Source organism: Nipponia nippon, unplaced genomic scaffold (genome assembly GCF_047370975.1).
Source record: "Nipponia nippon isolate SJK-2023a ecotype South Korea unplaced genomic scaffold, ASM4737097v1 scaffold_4, whole genome shotgun sequence".
NCBI classification, from domain to species: domain Eukaryota; kingdom Metazoa; phylum Chordata; class Aves; order Pelecaniformes; family Threskiornithidae; genus Nipponia; species Nipponia nippon.
In genome coordinates, this window is record NW_028262358.1 from 11,077,887 (window position 1) to 11,101,957 (window position 24,071).

Genomic DNA, 24,071 nt, shown 5'->3' on the forward strand with positions numbered 1-24,071 from the left:
CCGGTGCCTTTCTGTGAAGTACCTGGCTGCTCTTGTGGACAGGTTGTGGAACAAGAGTTATGGCTCAAGGCAGCCATTCACATCTTTCCTTCGACAAATAAAACTGAGAGAAGCTGGTTTGTAAAGCTGGATCTCTGCAGGAAAATGGTGCGCTCTGTAAAAGAAAGAGGGGTTTGGGAGGCTTCTGTCCATCCTTTTGTGCTGGGAAAGTCTGCGGTTGGGAGAAGAAGCACGGAGAGCTTCAATGACATTCCTCATGGGATTTTCTTCTCCTGCTGCTGTCCAGAGGTCAAACCAGAGAATGCCCCGGACTCGGTAGCAGCACTGTTGATGGGGATGCGGTTCTTCCCTCTTGTTTCTTGGGTCTACTCATTTCACTTGGCCTGTTCCCTTCTGTACTCCCACCATGTCTCCGCTTTGCTCCCCCACCGAGGCTAAAATTAAAAAAAGGGAGAATTATTACTGTTTGAGAGAGCTGCTTATGGCTGTCTTCAGAAAGCCACTACTGGCTTTAGGAAGCAGTATGCCACGTGGGATACCTGCTTCCCTAGCTCCGTGCCATCCTGCCCACAACATATATCTCCCCCCGCCCAGGCCCCACAAATCCTGACACATGCAGTGGTATAAGAGATGGGGGTGACCAGGCAGAAGAGCTGCCTCTCCCTTCTTACAGCCCCCTGCCAGTTTTCAAGGACATTAGCACCCCAAAGCCACTGTGGAGAAAGAAAGAGAGCATAAGAAGTGTGAAAGATGGAGGTGATGATAAATGGGGGATTCTCAGCTTTTTCCTTTGTCCTGGTGATAGATCCTAAATACTGGGTGGGTTTGCAGTGATTTAGTGTTTCATCTTTGCTTGGGAATACTAATTAGGTGTAAACCTCTTTTAGCCTTTGGCTAATGGTCACTATAAATGAACAGCTTCCTTTAAAGTGAGAGAGCATAAAAAAGGTTAGAGGACCTAAAATTAATTTGTGCAGTTCCCTTTTTCTTCAGAAAGCTGAAATGCATTTCTGACCGTTACAGGGGTGGTTTTAAGTTAAGAAATACATACTTCACCCACAGTCTGTTTACCTGCATATACAGCATGAGCTTTTGCTGACTCTTAGCCGTGCTAGCGCGAGGGAATGTAGCGAGGCAAAATGAATCATTACCACAGGCATAGGCAGTAAAAGCATCTGATGTACTCATTCACTATTTTTTTTTTTAATCTCTTCTTTGCACATAATTTAAGAAATCACACATTTCTGTGAAGGGTTAAAACTGAAAGACTTGTGCATTCACTGCATTGACTCAATGAGTTCAGTTCTAGGTGATCTTCATTTATTTGTAGTGGAACAGAATGGCAGTGGGAGTTTATGCTACATTTTATGTTCTTGTGCTAGGTTTTTTGCCAGCTCCATTTTTTTCCCTCTTCTAAATTTGGCCCAGCAGATTTAACTTCTGTTTTATTGGGGTTTGTTGTTTTTTTTTTTTTTGGTCGCCCCCCCCCCCCCCCCCCGAAGTTGTGTAGGTCACTCACTCTTTATTTAAAATTAGACCCTCAGAAACCTCTGTCTGTATGAAAGTAGTACAGACAAACATCGTCTGTAAAGAATTTTGCACCTGGGACAGTCAGGGGCAGGATTTATCATTGCAAATTTGAATTACCTGGAAAATGCCTCTATCTTACTTGGTAAGCATTGCTTGAATCTAGTGGCTCTAAGAAGCTGCAGAAACTAGTTTTAAACAAAATGCCCAAGCCCCCGAAATGGTGTAGGAGCTTTAATATGCTTTACAGGTTGTATTCCAGCCAGCAGAAGCAGCTAGAGGTGGGTACATTCATGTGGATGTCGACGTATTAACTCCTGTTTTCGTGTAAATAAGGGTTGAAATGGTGTGGGGTTGTTTTTTGTTTGGTTTCCGCCCCCCCCCCCCCCCCCCCCCGTAACACATCTGAGCATGAACACATTGAGCTCCAGTGACATGGTTTTAAATGCTATATAAAATATTGCAGTGCTATGTAACACCCTACATCAACACCGTAGCCACGACACCATTTTGGTTTTGCCCTCCCAGCCTCAAACACATTGCTACTGTTGTACAAATGCTTTACTGTGACAAATCTGAGCAGGAACATCCACTTCTAGAAGCCTCTAGTCACCCCACTGGTGGCCCCGTTTGGTCTATCAAGCCTTTGGCATTTCAGCAGGGTTGAGCAGTGCTAAACATATTCCATCTTGCCTATGCAGCCAGGCCTCTTCCAGGTTTCAGGTGTGTTTTTAAGAAGAGCGTGGGGGGCATCTGTGCTCCAGAAACGTACGGCTTCACCTAGAGCTCTGTTGGAGTAGCTTTGCTTCAGAAAAGGGCTGTAATACGTGCGGCTCAGGTGCTAAGCCAGATTGGTAGAGCTGCTCTCTCCTGGTGAACCAGGAGCATGTTAGTCCATCAGCATAAGGGAGATGGTGACGACCTTTGTATTGAAGTGTGTGTGTGGCTCGCATGTTTGACAGCCCCATGTTGTTAAGATTTTCAGGCTCATGTTGGGTTTGTGCTGAAGACTAGTGGGTGGCCGAAGTCTTCTGGCTTGATTGCAGTGACATCTGTTTACACCAGTGGTTAATTAGGCCTGAAGACTGGCCATCTCTGTATTTTTCCCCACTGTTTCTGTGTTTTTTCTTTATTAAAAGTATTCCCTCCGCAGTTGTAAAACAGAGCCTTTGGTTTTATCTGCAGATTTTTTTTTTTCTCTTAATCCACTGGGCCCAGTATGAGATGAATATCAGGACATCAGCGTAACCTCTCTTCAAAAAAGTAACCAAGTGTTCCAGAAAAGAATGACTTGTGCTTTTGAGAGAGACTGCAGAGTGAGCACTGAAAGGGGAAGAAAAGCAGCCTAAAATTGTTTAAAACTCAGCTCAATGCAAAGTACAGTCCACTGTGTCTCGAGAAGCAAGAGTGGAAAGGGGAGACTGTTTTAGGAGTCCATGTGCTGTACAGACGGCATCGGTGTGAACAGTCTGGCCTGCGTCAAAAATGAAGCACATCATGCAGGTGATACAGCCTGAATGGGATTTGGGAAAGAACACGTCTGTTTATGAAAAGGCAAAATGATTGGAGAAGATATAGAGCAATGGTAGGCAGCCTGAACCTCTGTCAGAGGACAGAGTGTTTCAGCTGGAGCGAGGCTGATGCACACCAGCAGTCTCCAGAGGACTGGGAGTGCACAGGGAATTACAGAGGGAGGGAGTCATCTCCATGCATGAGGAATGCAGCAAAACCTCCTCTGACTAAGCCAGCTAATGCACACTGCGTTTTTTTTCTTTCCTGATAATCCTGTTCCATAATATTTCCTTAATAATTTAATATGCGAAGAGTAGCCCTTTTGAAAAGCTTCTAAATCACTAAGTCTTACTTTCAGATGAAACCTTGCCACCCTTGTCCTTGACACGCACTGGGGATTTTTACTGGGTATGACTCTTTGAGTGCTGTCTTGGAGTTAAGTGTTTTTTGTTTTTTTTTTCTTAATTACTTAATGAATTTACCATGTGGCACAACCCTTGGTACTGCCAAGCAACAGCTTTCTATTACTAGACTGTATGGGCCCCATCCTGCATTACTGAAGCCAAAAGCAGTATTTGGGAACAGACGTTGGCATCGAAATCTGTAGGAAGGCTTAGAATAACTATACAAAAGGGGTTAGTTGCACTCAGAATATTGATTCATGAGCTCCATGGTTTTTTGCATCTCTGTTCATTTTACCCAAGTAAGATCAACTGCCCAACTGGACATATAATATATGATACTGCATTAGAACTAAAGCTGCATTTGGTCATACTCATTAATTAAACTGATTTCTCCTGTAGGTTTTTTTTTCCTAGAGAACTAAGAGAGAATGATAATTAAGCATATTATGCATTCTAGGGAACGGTGTTTCTCCTACTGCCACAAAAACATTAAAGGGAAAAACATGAACTAAAGCAGAAAATGAAGGAGAGAAAGAGCTAAAATTGGAGTGAGAAGGAGGGGAGCATTCCTTCCTTTGGTTTTAACCGATTCCTCTGTGCCTTGGGACGTGTGGGGCAGCCTTGTTACAGTGGAAGGTTTGCACCAGCAAAAAGGGAAAAAAGCAATTGAAATCTCAAGGCAAGCAGCTCAGCTCACAGGTGCAGCTCCATCCCTGTTAGTGTGGGGGTGCAAACTGCAGTAATGCAGCACCCCAGGTTTTTTTTGAGGGGCTTACTTTTATTTGTGGCTGAGCCTTGCATGAGAAGGGCCCTGCTCCAGAAGATCAGTACTGACCCCTGAACTGAGCTGGCCTAAAGGGAGACAGCACGAGGTCGTAGCGCTGTTTAATCATGCCTTTGCTTGTAGCGTGTTTGCTTCTTACCCGTGAGACCCGCGTTGCTCGGTGGGGAGCACTGCTGTAGTGGAACGAGCATCCTTGGCTATAGGCAGGTCCTTCATTTAGCTTTTTCCAAGTTACTGCTGACGGGGTCTTGATTTGCAAAAAGTTGTCTGCTCTTGGAGCAGTATTAGGTTTTTGTCTGTCAGCTCCTGCATGCACTGAAGCAATAACATCCAGGGAGACAATGAAGATGTTTTGTTCTTACAATTACCTGGTGAAATCTCACACTATTAATGTGTACTGCAATTAGAAAGAAAAAGGCCAAGGATGCAATTAGAAACATAGGAAGCAGTTCACTGCCTCTTTTTTTTTTTAAAAACATGAGGGATGCCGACATTCCAGCACACCAAACGTTGCTGCTCTTTTCCTAATTAGCGCATGTGTTGATAGGCAGAGATTACCTGTCAGTCTGTAGTATTTCTGATGAATTGCCCTATGAAGTCCAGTGTCTGTTTTCCCCCCTCTTAATCTTTCCAGTCTTTGATTTCTGTTCGTTCATTTATTTAACACAGGAGGGTTTTTGAATGCTCTACAAGAGACCTGGCCTCAGTCAGGCAAGCTTTGACCATCCTTGCTCAAAGACAAGGCTGCGCTTAGACTATGCCTGTGGCCCACATCAGGTCGGTACCAGAAAAATGCAGTTCAGTTCCTTCTCTTTTAGCTGTTGGCCTCATGTGTGAGCAGTTTGAGGGCCTGTGTCAAGGCTACGAGTGCGCAATTACATCTGCGCTACTGCTCCTCGGGAAGCCCTTGTGTGCACCGTTCCAAAATGGGATGCGTTTCGGGTGGCTCCTCCTCGCAGGCGAGCAGACTTTTCCCCCATCTCCTGCAGGCTCTGGAAGCCTGTGCTGACACACTTCCTTGTACAGTGTTTTGTGGCTCAGTCTCAGGCTGTTTCTCCGCGTTTACCAACATGTTTGGGCAAACTGCGTTTGGGCCTTGCAGACACCTTCTGGTCAGATTGCTCTGGAGCTGCAGAGCGGAGTTTCTTGGCCAGAAAGGTCTCGTTAAATCAGGCGAGAGGCAATGTGAGAAGCGGTTGGCGGTAGGATTATTTGCCTTGCGTAGCCTAACCTCGTCCCGCCACGACGGAGCCTCTGCTGTACACGAAGCGTAGGAAGGAGCTCTACTCGTATTGATTTGTATTGTGACCTATGCTCGGTTGAGAGTGCTTCTGAGTGTGGATGCAGGTTGTACTAGTTGTGTTCAGAGGAACAATCTGAGTTACAGCGTGACTATAAACTCCTGCCAAGAAAGGCCCAGGGGAGTTACAGTAGGAAACAGAAGGGGCGGTGAGTTTTCTCTTATGCTGGTGTAAAATTGGAGCAACCTAACAAAGTCAGAAGCGTTCAAAACTCAGAATACAGGCTCAGGCCTTTTACTGCCGAGTATAACGTGGCAAGATCGGGGCCGTGGATATCGGACTGGAGCCCAGCTGCTTATTTAGCAAATGTTTGTGGTTATGCCTATGGTGCCGGTGATAGCGTGCACACACCCAGGCACGGGGACTGTAAACCTCCTGCGGACTTTGAGCTCCGGAAGGCAGGCGCTGCTTGGCTGGATGCATCCCCAGCGCAATTACGCAAGGCCAGAACCCACCATGTTACAAATCTGGTGGAAAGGAGGGCAGAATGTGGCCCCGAAATTTGGTGGATCTGGCATGCAAAAAAAAAAAACCCAGTCGAAAAATGTACAAATATTTTGGGTGGCTTTTGAGTAGTCTGAAGCCTACCAGGCAGGTACCGCTCCATTCATGCCCTAAAGAAAATGAAGCTTTTCCTTTTATTTAATGATTTTTTTATTAAGACACTTGTAATTTCAAGAAGAGGCTTGTTTTCCCAAGTAGAAGGACCAAATTTCAGCGCCTGGCTGCTGGAAAGTATCCAGCCAGGGGAAACTCTGGTTCTAATTTTTGCCAGCTCCTGAGCAATTCACAAGTCACTCGTCAAAATTCAGTAAACGGTTCGTGAATTGCTTTGCAGATTTGGTTCAGGGCTACCTCTGTATCGCGGACAGAGAGGACGAGAGGGTTTGGATCTCCTCAAAGGAACGGCTGGTAGCGCGGGTGGAAGGGGAAAGGTGTGCCGAGGCCTCCAGAACTGGCGAAGTCAAATGGTGGTTTTTAGATCTGATGCCCTTTCCTCCCATTGTAGTGACTTCAGCAGAGTCTTATCTGAAATACCAGTCTTGGTGTTTAAACCTCAATTAGATGGGGTCTTTCCAATTATAATTTTAAGAATCCATAAAATCATCACGTAATCTCCTTCTGTTTTGGCAGATTCACTATTTTAATTGGGTTTTTTTTCCCCCTTTGTGGATTTTTGACAGATACAATTTCCAGGTTAAAGAAATCTTCCCTCAAAAAGTATCCTTCTTTTCCTTTTCGGTTTTCTAGCTGAAAATGGAACTTAATTTCTAACAAGACCATCAGCTTGATTGATCACAAATCGTTACAGACCATTTTGAGCATAATACCTAAACGAGTCGTGGTATTAATGACTAATAATCGCCTTTATGTTAGGTCTTAAAGCTTTATTGTCCCGAAGTACAGCCGGTTTAGTGGGACATGAAAGGCCGGAACGATCCGAGATGCTGCTGGGGCTGCAGCCAAAACTGGAAGGTGTTTGAATCGCCTTTTACAGCGCCGGCTGGGATTACGGCCCCTTTCGAAACACAGTCATTGAGGTAACTTAAAATAATCGTCTTCTTTCCAGATAGCGCCTGGTGCCGAGCTCTCCCCCCTTCCCCCAAGTCCTCCTGCGCTCGAACATCTCCGCTTGGCCTCCTTTTTGTGCTTCGGTGGTATCTGCACGGCCCAAATTAGCAGCGAGGATCCCACGGAGGGGGGCCGCCGCCTCCCTCGGCTCCCAGGTGAGCTCCCGGGGCGGGGGGCGGCCGGCAGCGCTCTGGGCTTTCTCCAGCCCCCACTCCCCGGTTCTGCCCTGCCCGGCCCGGCCGGGGGCTGACCGGGGGCGGGGTGGGGGGGCCGGGACGCCCTGGGGGCCAGCCCCGCGGGGGAGCAGGGCCCCGTCCCCCGGCCGGGTCCTCGCCGCCGGATAGCAGGGATACTTGTCATATTTGCGGTCGGGGCGCGTTGGCACCCGCCTTTGGCCCGGCGCGGGGCCCGGCGCTCCCCGGGGAAGCCCCGGCGGCAGCGGCCGCGCTGCGGGTCCGCGCCGCCCGCCCGGGGCAGAGGCACGCGTGGGCAGCGCGGGGAGCCGCGCCGGCGGCCGCGGGGCGGGGGGGGGGGGGGGGGGCGGCGGGGGGGGGGGGCGGGGGAGGAAGGCCGGGGCCGAGGCGGAGCTTTGACGCGGGCCGGAGGGCGAGGAGCTCGCCGGAGCCGCCCCTGTCGTCAGTGCTGGCGGCAAGTGCTGGGAGCCGGGGCCGGGGCCGCCTCCCTCTCCTCCTCCTCCTCCATTGTATAATGCTGCGTGATCGCAGCCGCCCGGGCAGAGCGGAGGCTTAAATCCTCACGCCGCCTGCGCCTGCCTCCTCCTCCTCCTCTTCCTCCTCCTCCTCCGCATCCCACCCGGCCCCTCCCCGCAGCGGCGCGGCGAGGGAGCGACATATGGAGCTGCTCTAGGGCGAGAGTTTGCGACCTCCCCCCCCCCCCCCCTCCATGCGTTAGTTCTCAGGTGGAGCTGCATGTGGTGAGTGGGGCTGGGGGGCTGCGGGGCAGCGGCGTGGGCTCGGGGGGAGCGGGGGGCCGCGACACCCACCCCCCCCGCCCCGGCTTTGCGAGTCATCGGGGCTTGTTTCATCTCTACCTTTAAATTTGTGCCCGGGCAGAGGAGCTCGGGGCGGGCGTCCTCCCCCTCTCCTCCGGGGGCAATCGTGCTGAGATGAGCAGAGGAGGGAGAGCGGCGGAGTTGCTCTTAAAATACCTCTCCCCCTCGTCGATGCTCGGAGATCCCGGGCCGAAGCAGGTGCGTGCGTGTAGTTGGAATATACTTTTTATCGGGGCTGCTGTGCCGGCCCCGGTAGTGCGGGCGGCTGTGGTCTCCGGAGCCCTGCTACATCCGACTCGGAGAAACCGGCTTCACCCCGGTAAGTTAGCGTGTGCGCCGGGGAGCCCCTCGACCCGGGAGGCTACAGCCTTCCTGCGTTTTCCCTGCAAGAGCGGGGACTTCAGGGTACCCCCTCAGAGTGTCGTAGTGCCGGGAGAGCTCAGAGGGCCTGGGGGAGACTTTCACTCCGCTGGAGCAAAGCTGACATATGGCTGGGCAGGACCCGCCTGGCCCCGCTGGCTGGACCTTTCCAGGGGTTGGTGTTAGGGCGGCAGCAGGGCAGGGGATTAGCGTGGCTTTTCCCTGAGCAATAGCGCGCTTGGGTCTTCCTTGGGAGCACCGCCAGCACGGAGAGACAGGCGTCTGGGGGGGCTTTTGTGAGCAGGGTGGTTCATCTTTTGGAAACGATGGCGAAAAAACTCTTTATTGGGATTTCCTTCAGGGTGGGGAAGCACTTGAAAAAAAATCCTTTTGCGATGCCACTTTCATTTAGAGCGTTTGCTGCTTTACTCAAGTCGGTGTGTCAGGATCTGGAAGGATAAGTTCTCCTTAAGCGTGAAAATAGGAGTGCAGTTACCTGCTGTCATTTTTTGCGTTTTGTGAAGCACAGCTGGAAAACCTAGGGATGCTTTTGTTGAAAATCTATCTATGGAGGGCTTCGTGTGCTGTCCCCTGGGACCCTTGGTGGCTGATTTACAGCTACGGGTCAGCTGCCGGTGTAAAATAAACCAAATCTGCCCATTTCATCTCCATCTGGGGGGACTGTCAGCCCCTTTGCCCGAACTTCAGTGCAGCACGCCAGAGCTGTTGTGTGTGGCGGTCTGTGTTCAGACAAGTCCAAAGCTCTCGGGATCAGGAAAGTCCAGGGTTTTTCGGCTAGTGCCCGGTGAAGTCAGTGGGGTGGCTCTCGCTGCCGTCAGTGGGTGCTGGATTTGGCCACCGTAGAATATGCCATTGCTCAAACAATGGTGGTAGAGGGCTTGGCCGCCCCCTAACATCAGTTTTATGCTTGTGTCTCTCAAATGGAGTAAACAGTTTCTGTTGGTGTGAGTTGAAATGACACTTCCTACCTTTTAATTCTGATTTTTTTTTTTTTAGGGATTCACCTGCACTAACGAACATGCCCGTGTCTTACGGGTTTCTCACAGGGTACAAAATTGACAGAGGCACCTCAGTTTCCATCTAAGCGCACAGGAAGCTTTCACATGTTAAAATGAACTGTAGAAATGAACTGTGTTTTCTTAAAAGTTGCTGCTACTTGTACTTCTATTGCTGTAGAAATTAAGCAGTTGATTAAGCAAGGTAAATTGAAAGTAGCCCTTTCTGCTTGAAGTTAAAATGCATACATTTTTACATAATAAGATGGTATCTTTGGAATCTGATTTAACATAATGAGCTAGTGGTAGTGGTAGAGATAGGAGGAGGATTAGCAGTTTGTGCTGCCAGACAGGTATCTGAGAGCGTGTCCTAGGGAATACTTCCATTGTCCAGGCAAGTATTGCAGCATCTAACGTAGCAGCTGTAGATCTTCCTCCTTTTGTGACTGATCCTACTTCCATTTAAGTTGGTAGCAAAAACCACCCACTCCTTTTCTACAGGAACTGGATTGGACTGCTAACGAATCAAGCTAGACTTTGTGCATATTAAAACACCGCTTTGATTTTCCTGTCAAGCTGATTTCTTTTTCTCTGAAGCTGATTAAAAACAAATGAAAAGAAACTTACTAGCCGTAGGTACTTCGGGTTTTTTCTGTAGATGAAGCAGTCTTAAAGAGCATTAAATACGTCTGTAGGTGCTGATTTATTAAGAATTGTAATTGTGTTCCTTTATACACCTGCTCTTTTTAATGGAAAAGATGAAATAATGACAGTTTCTCAGTGTTTTGGTGGAAATAATAATATAAATAATCCAAGCACTCGAGTTGCCTGCCTGAGAGGCATCAAGGAGTTTGAGATAATGTCCTAATATCAAGGAAAACCTCAAATTTCATATTCTAAATTTTTTGTTTAGTTTCCATGAAGTACAACAGATCTTATGCAATATTGAGTTTGAAGGATTTTTTGCCATCATTTACACAAGCTGCTTTTATTTTTCCAATAAATAATTCATAGCGAAAAAAAATTTTTTTTTTAGGAACTCTGACTTTTTTCACACTGATGTAAAACACTCCTGGCACAGTTCATCTCCGGCAGTGCTAACGCTAGACAGGTGATCCAAAATATTTGTGACTATTTTTGCTTTTATGTAACATCTTAAAGTGTAATCTGTCAAGCAAGGAGAATGTAGCACTTTGAAAGTGTAAGTAGTCTTCTGGTGATCTTCTTTTTATAAGGGCTGGGTAGCAAGAGAGACACCTTCTTTTAACTCAGCTTTATAGGTGTAACCGGCTCATGAGGAGACAGCTCCAGTTGCAACGGTTCCTGAACACGCACACAAATCAGTGCCAGAAATGGCAGCCTTCAGTTACCAAGTCCAAAGATCAGCAGTGTTCCAAAGGAGAGAGCAAGGTCCAGCTTAAAAGTAAGCAGGTTGGCAGTAAGCACAGATCTTTAGTATAGATGAATCTTTTGCTAATTAATAGTTTGTAGAAAACGGAGTTTGCCAGTCTGAGAACAGTGCTCATTTTCTTCAGGGGGATATAATTGCATGTTTTCTGCCACTTGTTTTATTTCTAAACTTCCATCAGTCGGAGAAACTGTGCTGTCACGAAGAAGTGCCTGTTTTCTGTAAATGGAGAGAGACCCTCAACATGTGTTAGTTATTTAAGTCTTTTATAAACAAAGTCAGTTTTTGTGTTTGCTGTAGTGGAGGCTTCAGGTTTGTTCAGCATTACCAGTGCAAACACTATAACAAAAAATAAGATAACAATGCTGACTGTTCAACACAAGTGGGGAAGGAAAGCGCTGTAAATGCAGCGCTAACTTTGCCATTGGGTGTTCTGAACTGAACTCCACCGAAGTTAAGCAAAACAGAGTCCAAAGAAAATGTGTTTCTGGGAGATGACAGAGGTTTTGTGGAAGTAATCGGCCTGTATGTCCTGCGTCTGTACAGCACTGATCACAGCAGGGTCCATGCCCTCCGCCTCATGGCTGTACGAGTATTAAATGGTGTGTTCTTGTGCAGAAGAGAAACTGCACGGTGCCAGTGACGTTTGCTTCACGGATGGCTCCCGATGAATGTGTCAAATGCTTGGTGTCATTGCAGAGTGGCCAGGAGGAGCTGTGAAGACGTGCTAGACCTGCAACTGGGAGATTCCTCCGGCGCAAAGGGGAATTCCTGGGTGGGGAAGAGCTGATTTGAGGGGCATTTCCGAGGGAGAGCGGCGCCGGTCTCTGGGGGCATTGGGCAGCTGGTGATACAGCCTCATCAGTCTTCAGAAATGGCTTTCAGTCCTGACGAGGAGCAAGGTGGTTTGAGAGGACCAAAGAAGCTGTTAAGTCACCAGAGAGCGAGCTTTTGTTTTTCATGTGTCCCTTCTTTGAGCGTGGAGGCTCAGCCAGCTCCAATGAGACAGCAGCCACCACCACATCAGAGTGGCTGTGGATTCAGGCTGCTGCAGTGATAGTAAAACCATGCTCAGAGTCCTACGTTAAGCAAGTTCAAACCATTATTCTTCCCAATAAGAGGCCGGGTTCGGTACTCTGCTCTGCTTGGTACGCCAAACCGTAGGTGTTGCCATATAACATCTGAAGTTCCCAACCTATATAACGTGGTCAGTGTTTTGAGGAGCAGTGGGCTTAAAGAGGAATTTCTCATTAATATTGCTCTGGAATTGAGTTTTAGGTGGCGTTGAATGACATGAGTCTCAGTCTGTGTAATTATTGGGAGCCGAAGCCTGTTTTCTTAGCTTTCACACCAGTAAGATGTATTGGATTTCATCTGATGGCTTCTACTTCCAGTGAAGTTAGAATAAAAACTGTATTCTTAATATAGTGAATACAAAAAGAAAAGTGCAAATGTGGGTTGTTTTATTTAATGTTATTTTTAAAACTGGGTGGTATATGGAAGTAGCAGAAGAAAGAAGTTCCCTTTTCAAAGGAACCCTCCGTTGGTGGAAAGATCTAAACTCACCCTAAAACTTGCTCAGATGATCTGTAATGAATAAAACTGTTTTCTTGATCCCAGATTTTCAGTCCACCTAGGAAACCCTTGTGCTGTTTGAGCCACGCTCACCTTTAATGGAAACGTGACAATTATTGGCCGTTTTCTTACAGTTTCTTATAGTAGCCTGTAACATTAGTCTCTTAAAACTCCTGTCGTGCCAGGCAATGAGGTTGGGTGAACTGCACTATAGAAAGAACCACCCATGATTGGAGGTAAACTATGCGGATATATGTTGGGGTGGAGGTTGAAAGGAGCGTGGAGGGCATATTTGAAGCAGACAGTGCAACTGCTACAGCAGGTCTGACTAGTTTGAGACGCCTAAAGGCAGCTTTGTCTTAACTTCAGGTAGCTGCAAAATGAAGTTTTAAAGCCTAATTCAGAAATACGTCATCATCTTCCGGTGCCTCCACAGACTCTTTACTTTTCATGTGTTTTTACAGGCACTCTTTCACCCTTGGAAGAAGCGTTTAATAGATACACGTACACGTGCGTGCATATCATTTACATATTTTTAAAATACACGTTTCATCAAGATAGGAGACTGGTGTTCGTGCACAAACCACAGTGTTTTTTTTTTTTAAACGGTGGTAACATTTTGCTTTCTTATCACTCTGTGTGTGCGTACATGTGTGCGTGTGAGAGAGAAGCCACTCTATTTAAGCATTTTTTGTGTAGCGTGGTTTGTTGCTGGTCGGTTCTTGTGCCTTCGCCTGTCCCTGTGTAGGAGGAGGGACTTACACTTTAGTAGTCTGTGCTGCGGTTGGGGGGATTTTGACCAGGACTACTTTCATGCTGACTGTCCCAAGGGTACAATAACCTGCTTAGGTTACCCTCCTGTGATCTAGCTCACGGTCTCTCTTACCCTTCTCCTCCATCTGTTGGCAAAATCGGCTCTTCTAAACAACCCTTCCCCTTTCCTCCCCTAAGTAAAGTATTCCAGAAATAACTTGCGAATGAATAGAAGAGAGAGAATATTTTCTGTGTGTGTAACATACAGCGTAAAGCTTCCTGTCGCTGCTGTGCTTCGCCTCGCTGGCAGCGGGACATACGTGATACATATGTGCTCTGATGCGGGTTTTTTTTTCATTGTGGGGAAAATCAGTGTAATAGTGTCTTGGGTGAGGTGAGTGGGTTGTGCCTGACTGAATATGAAATGAAGTTTAGGACATTCAGTTTCAGTTTCCTGATCTCTTCTCCTTCTGTATTTTCCACTCTCAATTTCCAAAGACTTAGTTTGTGGTTAAGTTTGTTTGTTCCACGTTAATTGACCTGTACTAAGCTTTTGAAATACAGGTTTAATAAACATGTTAAAATATGTTATTAAAAGGGTGTCCCCATATAAGTTCAAATTATTTATTTGAGAATGTTTAAATTACTACACACAAAAGTTACGTGGATCCCGTGGTGGCTGTTTTAAAGGGTATCACTTTGGTGTAGTAGTTTTTATTGTGAAATCCAGCAGGTGCCTTGAAAAATGGGATCTCTTTTGTCTCTAACTTGTAGCTGTTGTAGGTTGAGAATAGTTCAAGGCTGGCCAAAGTTCCCTTTATCAGTTTTCAGAAGTCTCCTTCACTGGACGTGAAAACACATCCTGTATTTCAACAATTGCAAGAGCTTTAGTACGCTGGACTGAAAGGCCGACAGTTATCGTCTTGTCTGACATCACTTAACACTGTCTTAGCAAACTTTCATGTCAAACTTTAACTACCTTTTTTTTGTTGTTGTTTTGTTTTCACTGGTGGTGGAGAAATGTCCAACAGCTTTTCCACCTCTTTAAGAGAAACTTGGGGGTGAGTGGGTGCTTTTTCACAGAATATACTTGTTTGCAGGGCTGTGTTCATTTCATTTAAGCAAAAATGGTGAAAACAACTCATATGCCCTATAGCTGCTTTAAAAAAATGCCAGGGAAAAACCTTTCTTTTCTCCTCTTTTAACTCTCAATAGCAAGAAACTGGTTAGCAAATAAAATCTGCAGGCCAGAAACTAAAACGACTTGTCATTGCTGGGATGCATGTTGCATTTTGCAGTATACGTTTCTTCAGAGTTTTTTTTCGTCTCTTCTTCCCCCCTGCTATTCGCTGCTTTTCAGTTTGACTGCGATAATTTATTCAACACTGTTTTCAGAGCAATAACCTACTTTTTGGCAAACCATTCAGTTCTTTCCACAGTAGCATGGGTATTATTTTGTCCCATTTGTTTATTAAGGGTCTATGACAAGGGGGAAAAACAAGGTATCTTTGGGGAAAAGATGCTACGGTACGCTTGAAAGCAAGGATTCAATCCAAGTAATTATACGTACACGAGAAAAACTATCTCTTATACACAAAGGGGTCTCGTCTCTCTTGGATGCATGCGCAATTCTCATTAACCTTTGTAGGAGTTATACACATCCAGTGAAGATGGGTCTTCAATACTGAGTCCCTACGTATGCTAAAAATATCAGCTAGATTGTGACATGCGTGTGCCAACAGAGATGTCTTGTACAATGTAACACAACGTTGCCGTAATCTATTGTTCAGAGCAACGTTGCAGGGGAGGAGGGATGTATAGCCAGTCTTGCTATTTCATCATTCTTCCTCAGAGTCTGACCAGCAGCATCTCGTCATTACAGGCGTGTAATTTTAGCAGTGAAAAGGGAGCGTGTGTTTGCTAGGTTGTGTCACTTTCTGGTGGCCGCGCTAGCTCTTTCAGATTCTTTTGAATTTAATTTACAAGTAAGGTGCCTCTTTTTAGCCAGCGCTTTTGCTGTGCTGATGCCTGCTGGCTCTGCAGTGGGAAGAAATGGAAGGCAGGCAGCCCTTGGCTGAATTGGGCCCTGAAGTGGTACACAGCCGTCTGAATTGCTGCAGCTCCACCGCTTGACGAGATTATGGCCCTGGTTCTCCCAGCGTGGACCTGTGTGCACCAGCTCCGGTGTGGCTCCTTGCCCGCTGGCAGGGAGATTTCATCGTGCCATGATCCTCTTTGCGGGACCGGCATCTCCTGCTTCCAGGCAATGAGGCCCAGAGTGCTGGACTTGTGAAAAGAAACCGTGATGTGGAGCAGGGGGAGCTTCTTGGCTGATCCCGGGGAGGCTTGTGCATAGAAGCCCTTGCATATTTTTCGGGTGACAACAAGGAGAGTCTGGTGAATAATCGGCTAATCACATAGTAAAGTCTGAGGAGCTGGCCTAGTGCTGTGCCTGGTTTTATTTACTGCAGCTCTGATTGCCTACTACTGATGCCCAGGTGTGTAATGCAGCTCCTAGTCCTTGAGCTTTTGATATTGGCAGCAGAGTTGCTCGGCCCGTGTGTACACAGCACAGCATAATTTGATTCATGCTTGGCAGGCCTGGCTGCTTCCTTAATGCCACGTGGAGACCCGAATTTCAGAATACCCTCGGCCCAGCTCTTTTGGGTGGCTCTTTGAAGCACAGAGCCGCAGCCAAGCTGATCCCTGGCGAGGAGGCTCCTGTGTGGTGGCATGGGCGCTCTGTGCGTGCAGCCATCCTGGGGAAGGATGTAAAGAGGATTCGGCACAGAGGCGACCCGAGGAGAGGGCAGCTTCGCCATCTTGCTGAAAATCTCTCTTCCCCCCAGTGGCTATCCCTAACAAAACAGCTCCTGGTAGTGGGAAGGAAGGAATCCTCCACCCCGGTCTGGCTCAAAGCAGGTACTGCTGGGGTTGGTGGTCAGCGGGGCTGTGTCTGCACCAGGTCTGTGAAGGGCTGAGTCAGCAATAGCAATTGCAGAAAGCTTGTTTCATAAAACTTCCAGTTAAGGGCAAGACCAGAAAAGGGCAGGCTGGGGTCTTGTTTGCATCTGCTGGGCGCTGCTGTAAGGATGCTGATGGGAAGTCCTGTGAGAATTGACATTTTGGCTGTGTGAGATCTTTGAGATAGAAATTACTTCTGCTGGGCAATCCGAACTGTTCTTTTTTCCAGTAAAGACAACTGCCTTCCTGTACGTGAATAAAACCTATTTTGAATAAATGTTTTCTAGCCCCAGTACGTTACAAAGCTATATCCTCCCTCTTGCTTCATACTGAAAAGAAGTCGTCGGAGTTGCTCAGAGCTTTTGCTCTCGACTTCAGCCTGGCAGCTGGTTTGCAATCCGCCTAGCTAGCTTTCCACGCACAGAACCTGTGCGGTCTTGTTCACCTTTTAATTCTGCCAGGGTAGTCTTTAATGGTTTAACGAGCTAACAAGTGCTCGTCTGATTTCAACTTGCATTATATTCTGCTACCCTGATAGAATTCCTAATATTATAAACACCCTTAATAACACGGCTATAATCTAGAAAACCTGCTCTCCTTTTTCCAAACAATTACTTAATGAGGCAGTAATTTATTCTAAGCTATATTTATTGGAGCCCATTCCAGCTTTATCAGACATACTCTGTTTGGTGTGTGCAGTTAGTCAAAAACACTAAAACTGCTCCACTTCTTCCAAGGGAACATGTTACATTTAGCAAACTGACAGCATTAGAAACTGTTTCCAATTTAATAGAAGCATATGTTTCCTGCAAGACGTAACACACTACAGAGTCGGAGATTGCCTTAGACTGCGGCTTTGCCTTTTTTTAGCGTGGTAAAAAGGAGCTGGAAACTGAAGGCAGAAGTGGAGTTTGTAGTCGTGTTTTTGGTTGTTTTGCTCGCTTTTGTTTTTCAGAGAGCCTTCTAGCAGGGCTTTGATGGGCTGCGAGTTTAAGAAACTATCAAGAAAGTAGTGTGGGCGGCACACGTAGAGCGCTCACTCGAAACACAGTTTCTGATCATTAACAAACAGCAAGAGCTTGCTTTGCCCTCTGGGCCTCAAATAGTACAGTATGCAACAAGGGAGAGCAGGCAAGGCACGAGGATGGAAACAGTAGGATCAGATTACAGTTTCAAAATATCGCTGGAACACGTTGGCTGGCGTTACACTATTGACTGGCTTTATAATTGCATTGCTTATTTGCTAGGGAAGGCTTCACCTTACTTTCTGATTAACATGGACGCTCCTTCGAGGACCTGGGGACTCCAGGCTCCGAGTACCGAAGTCAACCCCCACGAGAGCTTCACGACTTCAGATGCTCCTCAGATGAGAGTCTGAGCTTCCTTTGGTGTCTTGTCTCCTGCTTGCCAGGAGGTTTCCTTGCACGGTCCCTAACTAATTCCTGCTTAGATTAGCCTCTGAAAGTCACCCCATTTCCCTTCTTATTTCAATTTGAACTTGAGACTGGAAAAGACCCCTGTCACTCAGCTTGCTAACTGCTCTCCTGCAATCTTCACTCGCGAGTGCCTAAAGCGGGGAGCTAGGGCTGCATTTCTGTAGGGAGAGGGAAGCTGCCTTTCTTGCTAAATGCAGGAGTAGGGTGCTGAGCAGCTTTGCTTGCCTCTCTGCTTCTTCTGGAAGAGACAAGGTTCACCCGTCCACCACAGGAGATGGGAAGAGTTAGGTCCCTATAAAATATACGTAAGAAATACCTGCCACTTACAGCTACTGCTGGCACCGACAGCCTTGCAGTGAAGGCTTGCAAACATAAAAACAATTCCCTGTACTCTCTGGAAGCACAGAGCTACCCAGGAGGCCAATTTTTTGATATAGCTCTAAAGGAGAGTTTTGTAAGTGCTTATTAAACCTCACTCAGTTAAAAAAAAAAAACCAAAACAAAACCAAACCAAAAAAACAGTCAGAATTAATGTAAAATGTAAGTGTTGGGGGAAACAAACCTCGTAAATGGGGAATGTCTGAGCACTGGGTCTGGAGAAGGCAGAAACCCCAGCACAGCTCTGTTCCCTGTACCTCTTGTCTAGGGTTGGGGGTTTTGTTTTCTAACTCACGTGTGACATGAGACCCAATTCTTACCAGGCAGCGGTTGTCAGGAGTCTTCTCTAGCCAGGCAACATGGACGCATTACACTTGAACAAGTAAAATCTGCATCAGATCCCGAGAAGCAGCCATGCAAAAAGAAAAAAGAAAAACCCACAGCAACCCGTCAGTGTACAAATTGCGAGCCAGCTGCAGCATATTGAACATAGCCGTGCGTTACTGCGTGGTACATGCTGTACTAGCTCCCGGGGATGCTGCTGTGCCAGGATTTAAAGACCCCGGTGTCAACAGATGAAATCTTCAAGAAGGGGTGATTTTCATCACGTGGTAGCTATTGCCTCTGAAAGTCCATGTTGCTTATTTGCTCCAGTCCTGGAGTTAAACCTCGACACCTGGGCTGTTCAGCTTTCTTCCTTGTTTTTAGCGTGGCTGGAAGAGGGTGCCAGGTTTATACTGGCATTCCCCTCCACTCGTTCTCTTCCTTTCCAACTTTGAATGGGAGGAGGACGCCTGCGCTCTCAGAGGGCAGGCCGGCTCCCAGCTGCCGGGGCAGGTTTGCTCTGCTTTGCCAGGCTCCTGCGGGCCAAGGAGCATCCTTCTGCGGTGCGTGAGCCCATGGTCCTGCCCTGAGGGGGTCTTCCTGACATGTGGCCGCTCTCCCTCTCTCTACTGTGGCCTTGGGGATGTGGAAACAGAGATGAGGAGAGAGAGGTTTACCTGTTTGTCTCTCTAGCTCTAGGGGACAGATGCTTTGAAGTTGTGGGGACTGGTTACAAGTTCGGGTGGTCCCTCAGGCTGGATCCAGCAGCACCGAAATGCCTCGCGGCAGCCCAGCCTGCCTCTGCTAGCTCAGAGGATCTAGCCCTCGTCTTGCCAGTTGAACCCAGTTGGCATAAAAGGCCTTTTTATTTTGGTCCTGCAGCTATCTGTGCCAAATCCTGATCCTGCTGAAGTCAGTAACAAAACACTCATTGACTACCGTCGGGCCAGGATAGAGCCAATGCAACCCTCAAGGATGGGGAGTGAGGGATGGAGGAGAGGAAAATAATATTTCATGTGCCAGAAGTGACACAGAAAGCGCTTGCGTAATTTACTGGATAGAGTCTCCGAGAAACCCTGGTGAGGTTCATTTACACCTGAGGTTTGGAAACGGTGTTTTGGGAATGAACCGTGCAAATTCAGTACTCTCTTTGCGGTTTGGGGGGCTTTTATGGGGGGCTTTTGTGGGTTTTTTTCCTGCGCAAGTGTGCGTGAAGTAGTGTTTTCTTTTAATTCCCCCAAGTTGCCTTTTTCTTTCTCTCTCTCTGTTTTTTTCCCCTGTGATTTTAATTACCCAAGATTTCAGAAAGTAACCAGTCCTGCTTTAAACTTCACTTTTTGCATGAGTGCCTGCTGTTCACATCTCTCTTTCGGCTGCATGGGGAGGAATGGTTGCCTGCGGACTCTGGGGTTTGATGCTTTTGCCTTTTTGAGCAACATGGCGTTCGTTCTAAAGGTGAACCTCGCTGTATTAAGCTGTTCATCCCCTAGACCAACTGAAACGGTGGCGTAAATATGGGAGTGGAAATGTAACTTCTTAAAGATCCCTTTCCGCCGTCCCTCTTGGTGTTTGGTTCCTCTTTCTTTTTTTCCTTCCTGTTTGCCTTGATGAGCGGGGAGGGACTAGTGGGTTGTGGAATTCATTTCCAAGAAAAGCCTTCAGTCTTGAGAGACATTTTAAACTAAACTGTTAAAAGCCTTTGAGAATTAACATTAAAGGGTATTTTTATTATTGGGGAGATAACCACATCACTTATTCCTCTACATTTTTATATATTCAGTGCTTCCCTATGCCGAACTCCCAATTATTAAAGACTTCAGAAATAGTCCAGCAGTGACAAGGTGTAACGTCCTAAGTACAATCGATAAATACAATACTTCTCTCACGATGTGCGCATACCTCTGTTCTCTGGAGAGCGAAGGATTCGTCACTAAGTGGGCTCAGAGACATAGTCAGGCATTGCACAAGCTTTTCTGTGTTTAATCGATGATGGTTGACTCCAGAGAACCACCCGCTCCAGGCTGATTATCTCTTCTGCTGAGCCCCAACTGCATTTTTTTCCAGCTCTGTCTGAAGAGCATGCAGAGCCAATAAAAGGAAGCTAAATGACATGCAAATGAAAAAAATATATATTACTTTTGTTTTCCAATTAAGAAAAGCCAACTCCCAAACAATGCTAGGGTTTCTCTGGCTCTGAGGCGCGTGCAATAGCCCTAAATGGGCAAAAAAAGCAAGCTGAATCTTTCTCAGCAACAATGGTTCAGCTTTTGGGTCTGGGTCTTCCAGAGCTGGAGCCAACTGGTGGATAATATTGGGAAAGATCTCCAAGTAACTCCCCCCGCCCCAGTCCCCAGATAAAGGCAGTTTTCCCATTGCCTTTCTTCAGCTTTCTGGTTCCACATACCTAAGTAACAGTGAAAACTAACTTGCATACCAAAACCCTGCAACACCCTTTATTAAAACAACAAAAACAAAGTGACATCCCATCTCAACTCTTAACGCTTGGCCTCAAAATGATGTTTGCTGGCAGGCGGATGGAAATGCAGCAGAAATACATCTGGCTGGGATTGCTGCTCAGCCAAAATAGATGCACGAAAGACCCTCCATGGATGTGACCCTTTGTCACTGCCTGTCCAGTCTTGCGTTTTGGTGGGTTACTGTTGGCTGGCTGTCCCCATGACGGCCGTATGACTTGGTAGGCCAACTCTGTCTTCTGACACTTGGGAGAGTACGAGTATGTCTGATTTTGTACTGATCTTTGGCCAACCTGATCTGTAAGTTTGGCGTTTTTATTTTCCCAGCAGGAGCTTTGGCTGGAAAGCCTAGGAGCAAAGTTTCTGAGATGAACAGAACTGAACCAGATCAAATGTTGGCATTGTACAGCTTGCCTTTTTTTTTTTTTTTTAAATGTTGTTCGGTATCTTAAGATGTACAAAATTGATCTCTCTAATGTAGGCATGAAACTGCTGGTTGAAGGAGGGAAGAGATGGTTTGAATTGTAAAGAACAAACAGGCAACGTTGTCTTAAGCTATGGTGGTCAGAAACTATAAAATTCCTTTTTGGAGATCCAGAGAAAGGCTTGCAAGCCTGAAGCCCGTCTGTTTTTACGAACTCTTATTAGCTGGTCTAAAAAGATACTTTGCTTAAACTGATTTATGGAAACTGGAGGAAAATTTTTTGGTAATTCCCATTTGTGTGCCAGAGGAGAAAGGAATAAAACAAAAGTCTAAAGCTCAGAGTCTAGAGGTGCTCATTTGAGCCCCCTGTTTTGGGGAATAAACCCCCTTGCTTAGGCTGGCATCCTGCTTTGCCGCTTGAATAGTTAAGCTCGTTTCAGAGAGCATTTCTGGGGAAAAGGAAACTGAAAGCTGTGCTGAAAAGCTAGTAGGTGAAACTGGGAGTTGCCTGATCTATGTTATCTTTTAAAAGGACAAGCTCTGAACCAAGCTACGTGAAGATCGAGTGAGATGTGAAAGCCTGACAGTCATACATACAGGAAACCTTGAATCATTTCTAAGCTTCCTGGAAAATGACGTAGCGAGGTTGTCGTTGTGTTTGCTAATGATGATCCCGTAGCTCTTACTGATCAACTTAAAAAATGTCTTAACTACCAGCTCTTCAATCTTGGATGCAAATGGGCTCGACTGGGTTCATTCGGAATGCTTGCCGACATCCCCTGACAATAACAATTAATAATCGAGCGCAGGGAATGGAGCGTGGCCACCCGAACGGTCTGTTTTCTTTATCACGGGGGGAAAAAAGGTTTGCTTTGTGCAGTGAATATTTTTATACATTCCTTGCAGAGCCCGACAAACTTCAAAACTCTCCTAGTCCCCGAGCCATTTAAAAATTTCTCCTTTAAACGGAGCCTTGCGGAGGGAGCCTTGGTATGTCTTTAGCACAGAGTCTGTCTTTTTTCAGGGGGAGGAGATAGTAGGAAGGGATGGAGAGCTGCTAGCTCTCCTCCTAACCCATCGCTGCTTTGAAAACGTGCTGGACTTGGGCAGGGGTTTTGATTCTTGCTAGCCTGGTCCTCCCTTTCTTGCTGTATCTGTCCAGAGTGAAAGGAAGCGTGTCCGTCGTGAACATTTGAACAGGAACCCCCCCTCCCCTCACCTCCCGAACCCACGTGCACAGCTCTGGAGTAGTCCATGGAAGTGACACTAGGGAGCAGAGAAAAACCAGACTTCGGCAGTAGTGCTAAATTTCAGAGGTTTTGTTCACCCGAGATTCCAGGCGTGGGGATCGCTGGTAGCTGGCCAAGGAGCTTGGATGGCAGCCTACCCGTTCCTCAGCTCCGCTCAGCTTGCTCCCTCCCCCCTGCCTTTCTTTTTTTAATTGCATAATATGCTAGAAAATGATCTGGATTTGAGACTTATTTTTAACCAGAAGAGGCTCACTTCACCCAATCTGATTTTGGATTTAACGTCCAGCAAATGCTTTCTGAAGCTCTTTTGTTTTTGCGTTGAAACCCTGACTTCTTTTGCCCCCTCTCCCGCTTTGCAAGGGCTCTTTGCTTTTAAATGTTTGTCAGACATTCTCGGGGATGTTTACAAGTCCTTAGCTACTGCGGGACCGGTGTATGACGATCAAATTGGTGTTCGACCTGCCTGGTGCAGTCATTTCGCAGGCGTGGATCCCGTTGGGGGAACTGGGAATTGTACTCAAATAAGGAAAGCGAGTTTTGTCTCCTAGACGATAGCTAGGCGATAGCTGCATAATAAAGGTCGTATGAGAGGAGTCACGTTTGGGGTTAAAAATCTATTTATATGCCTGTTGCAACTTCTCTCTGGGTAGCTGGGGCTGGAAAGCATCTTCCATTTTTTTTTTTAAAAATGAGGCAGAAATCTTCGTGCCATTTTATTAGTGTTTTGTTAAATGGAAGGAGGGATGCAGGGATGAACAGGGGGCTGTCTCTGATCCTATTAAAAGGACAAGTGGGTTAGCGCTCCAGCACCTCACCGCTCTACCTGGAAAACCGAGAGAGGAAAGCCAAACGTTTGCCCTAAGGCATGGAAGCAGGCCGAGTGCGGGGCGCTGCTCTGCAATGCCTGCGATCCTACCCCTGTCTCTGCAGGACTTTTCCTCGGCTGATTTGATGCAGCCCATGGGACAGGCAAGTGAAGTGTAGTAACGGCCTCTGCTCCTTCTAGTTTTTAGATGTGATAAAACAGCTGGTCTGCTGAACTGGGTCCATGCAGGTAGTGGGTGAGAGAGTCAGAGGGAACCTGCCGTCTCACAAGCACCGAAAGAAGTGTCTGTCACTGGGACCGTGCTGTTTCACCCAAATAATCGTGGATATTTCAACAAACCAAACCCTGGCTACTCACCGAAGATGGGTGGTGGTGTGGGGCAGAGGGTTGCTAACCCTACAGACCTCCCCGTTCAGACACGTAACGTTAGGTTGTGCCTCTGTCACAGAACAGCGATTCCTTCATTCCTTTGCGTTTGGGGGGATCTTCATGTCACAGAAATAACGGTGACAGAACGAGGCTGGGACTGTGCTGTGTAGAAGAGCATTTCCAGGCGCTCTGAAACATCCTGGAAGAGACAGCACCGGGGATTGAACTGCCCTACTTACTCTTAGCTCAGAAATGATTTATGGTGCAGGGCAAGTTTAGTAAAATTCCCTTTGTTTCCTTCCTCAAAATCTGCCGTCTGACCAGGAGAAAAGCACATGCATTTATGCTGATTTTTGTTCTTTAGAAAGCCCTACGGCATTCTTTTGTTCTCAAATGAAACCT

The 24,071-nt window shown here is 46.9% G+C and overlaps 1 protein-coding gene across 9 annotated transcripts in view; it reads left to right on the top strand.

The window, feature by feature from the left end:
• Positions 1–24,071, top strand: part of SERTAD2 (SERTA domain containing 2) — an 82,121-nt gene that overhangs the window by 54,088 nt on the left and 3,962 nt on the right. For 2 of the 9 annotated variants that reach the window (XM_087777098.1, XM_087777097.1), the window contains exon 2: positions 7,099–7,255. The exons of 2 other annotated variants lie outside the window; for them this stretch is intronic. The gene's annotated coding sequence lies outside the window, so the exon portion shown is untranslated. Of the gene's footprint in view, positions 1–7,098; positions 7,256–7,715; positions 8,035–8,108; positions 8,432–8,512; positions 9,694–10,474; positions 10,912–24,071 lie in introns of those variants that run through there. 5 more of the 9 variants (XM_087777101.1, XM_087777102.1, XM_087777096.1 and 2 more) reach the window with 5 other exon arrangements.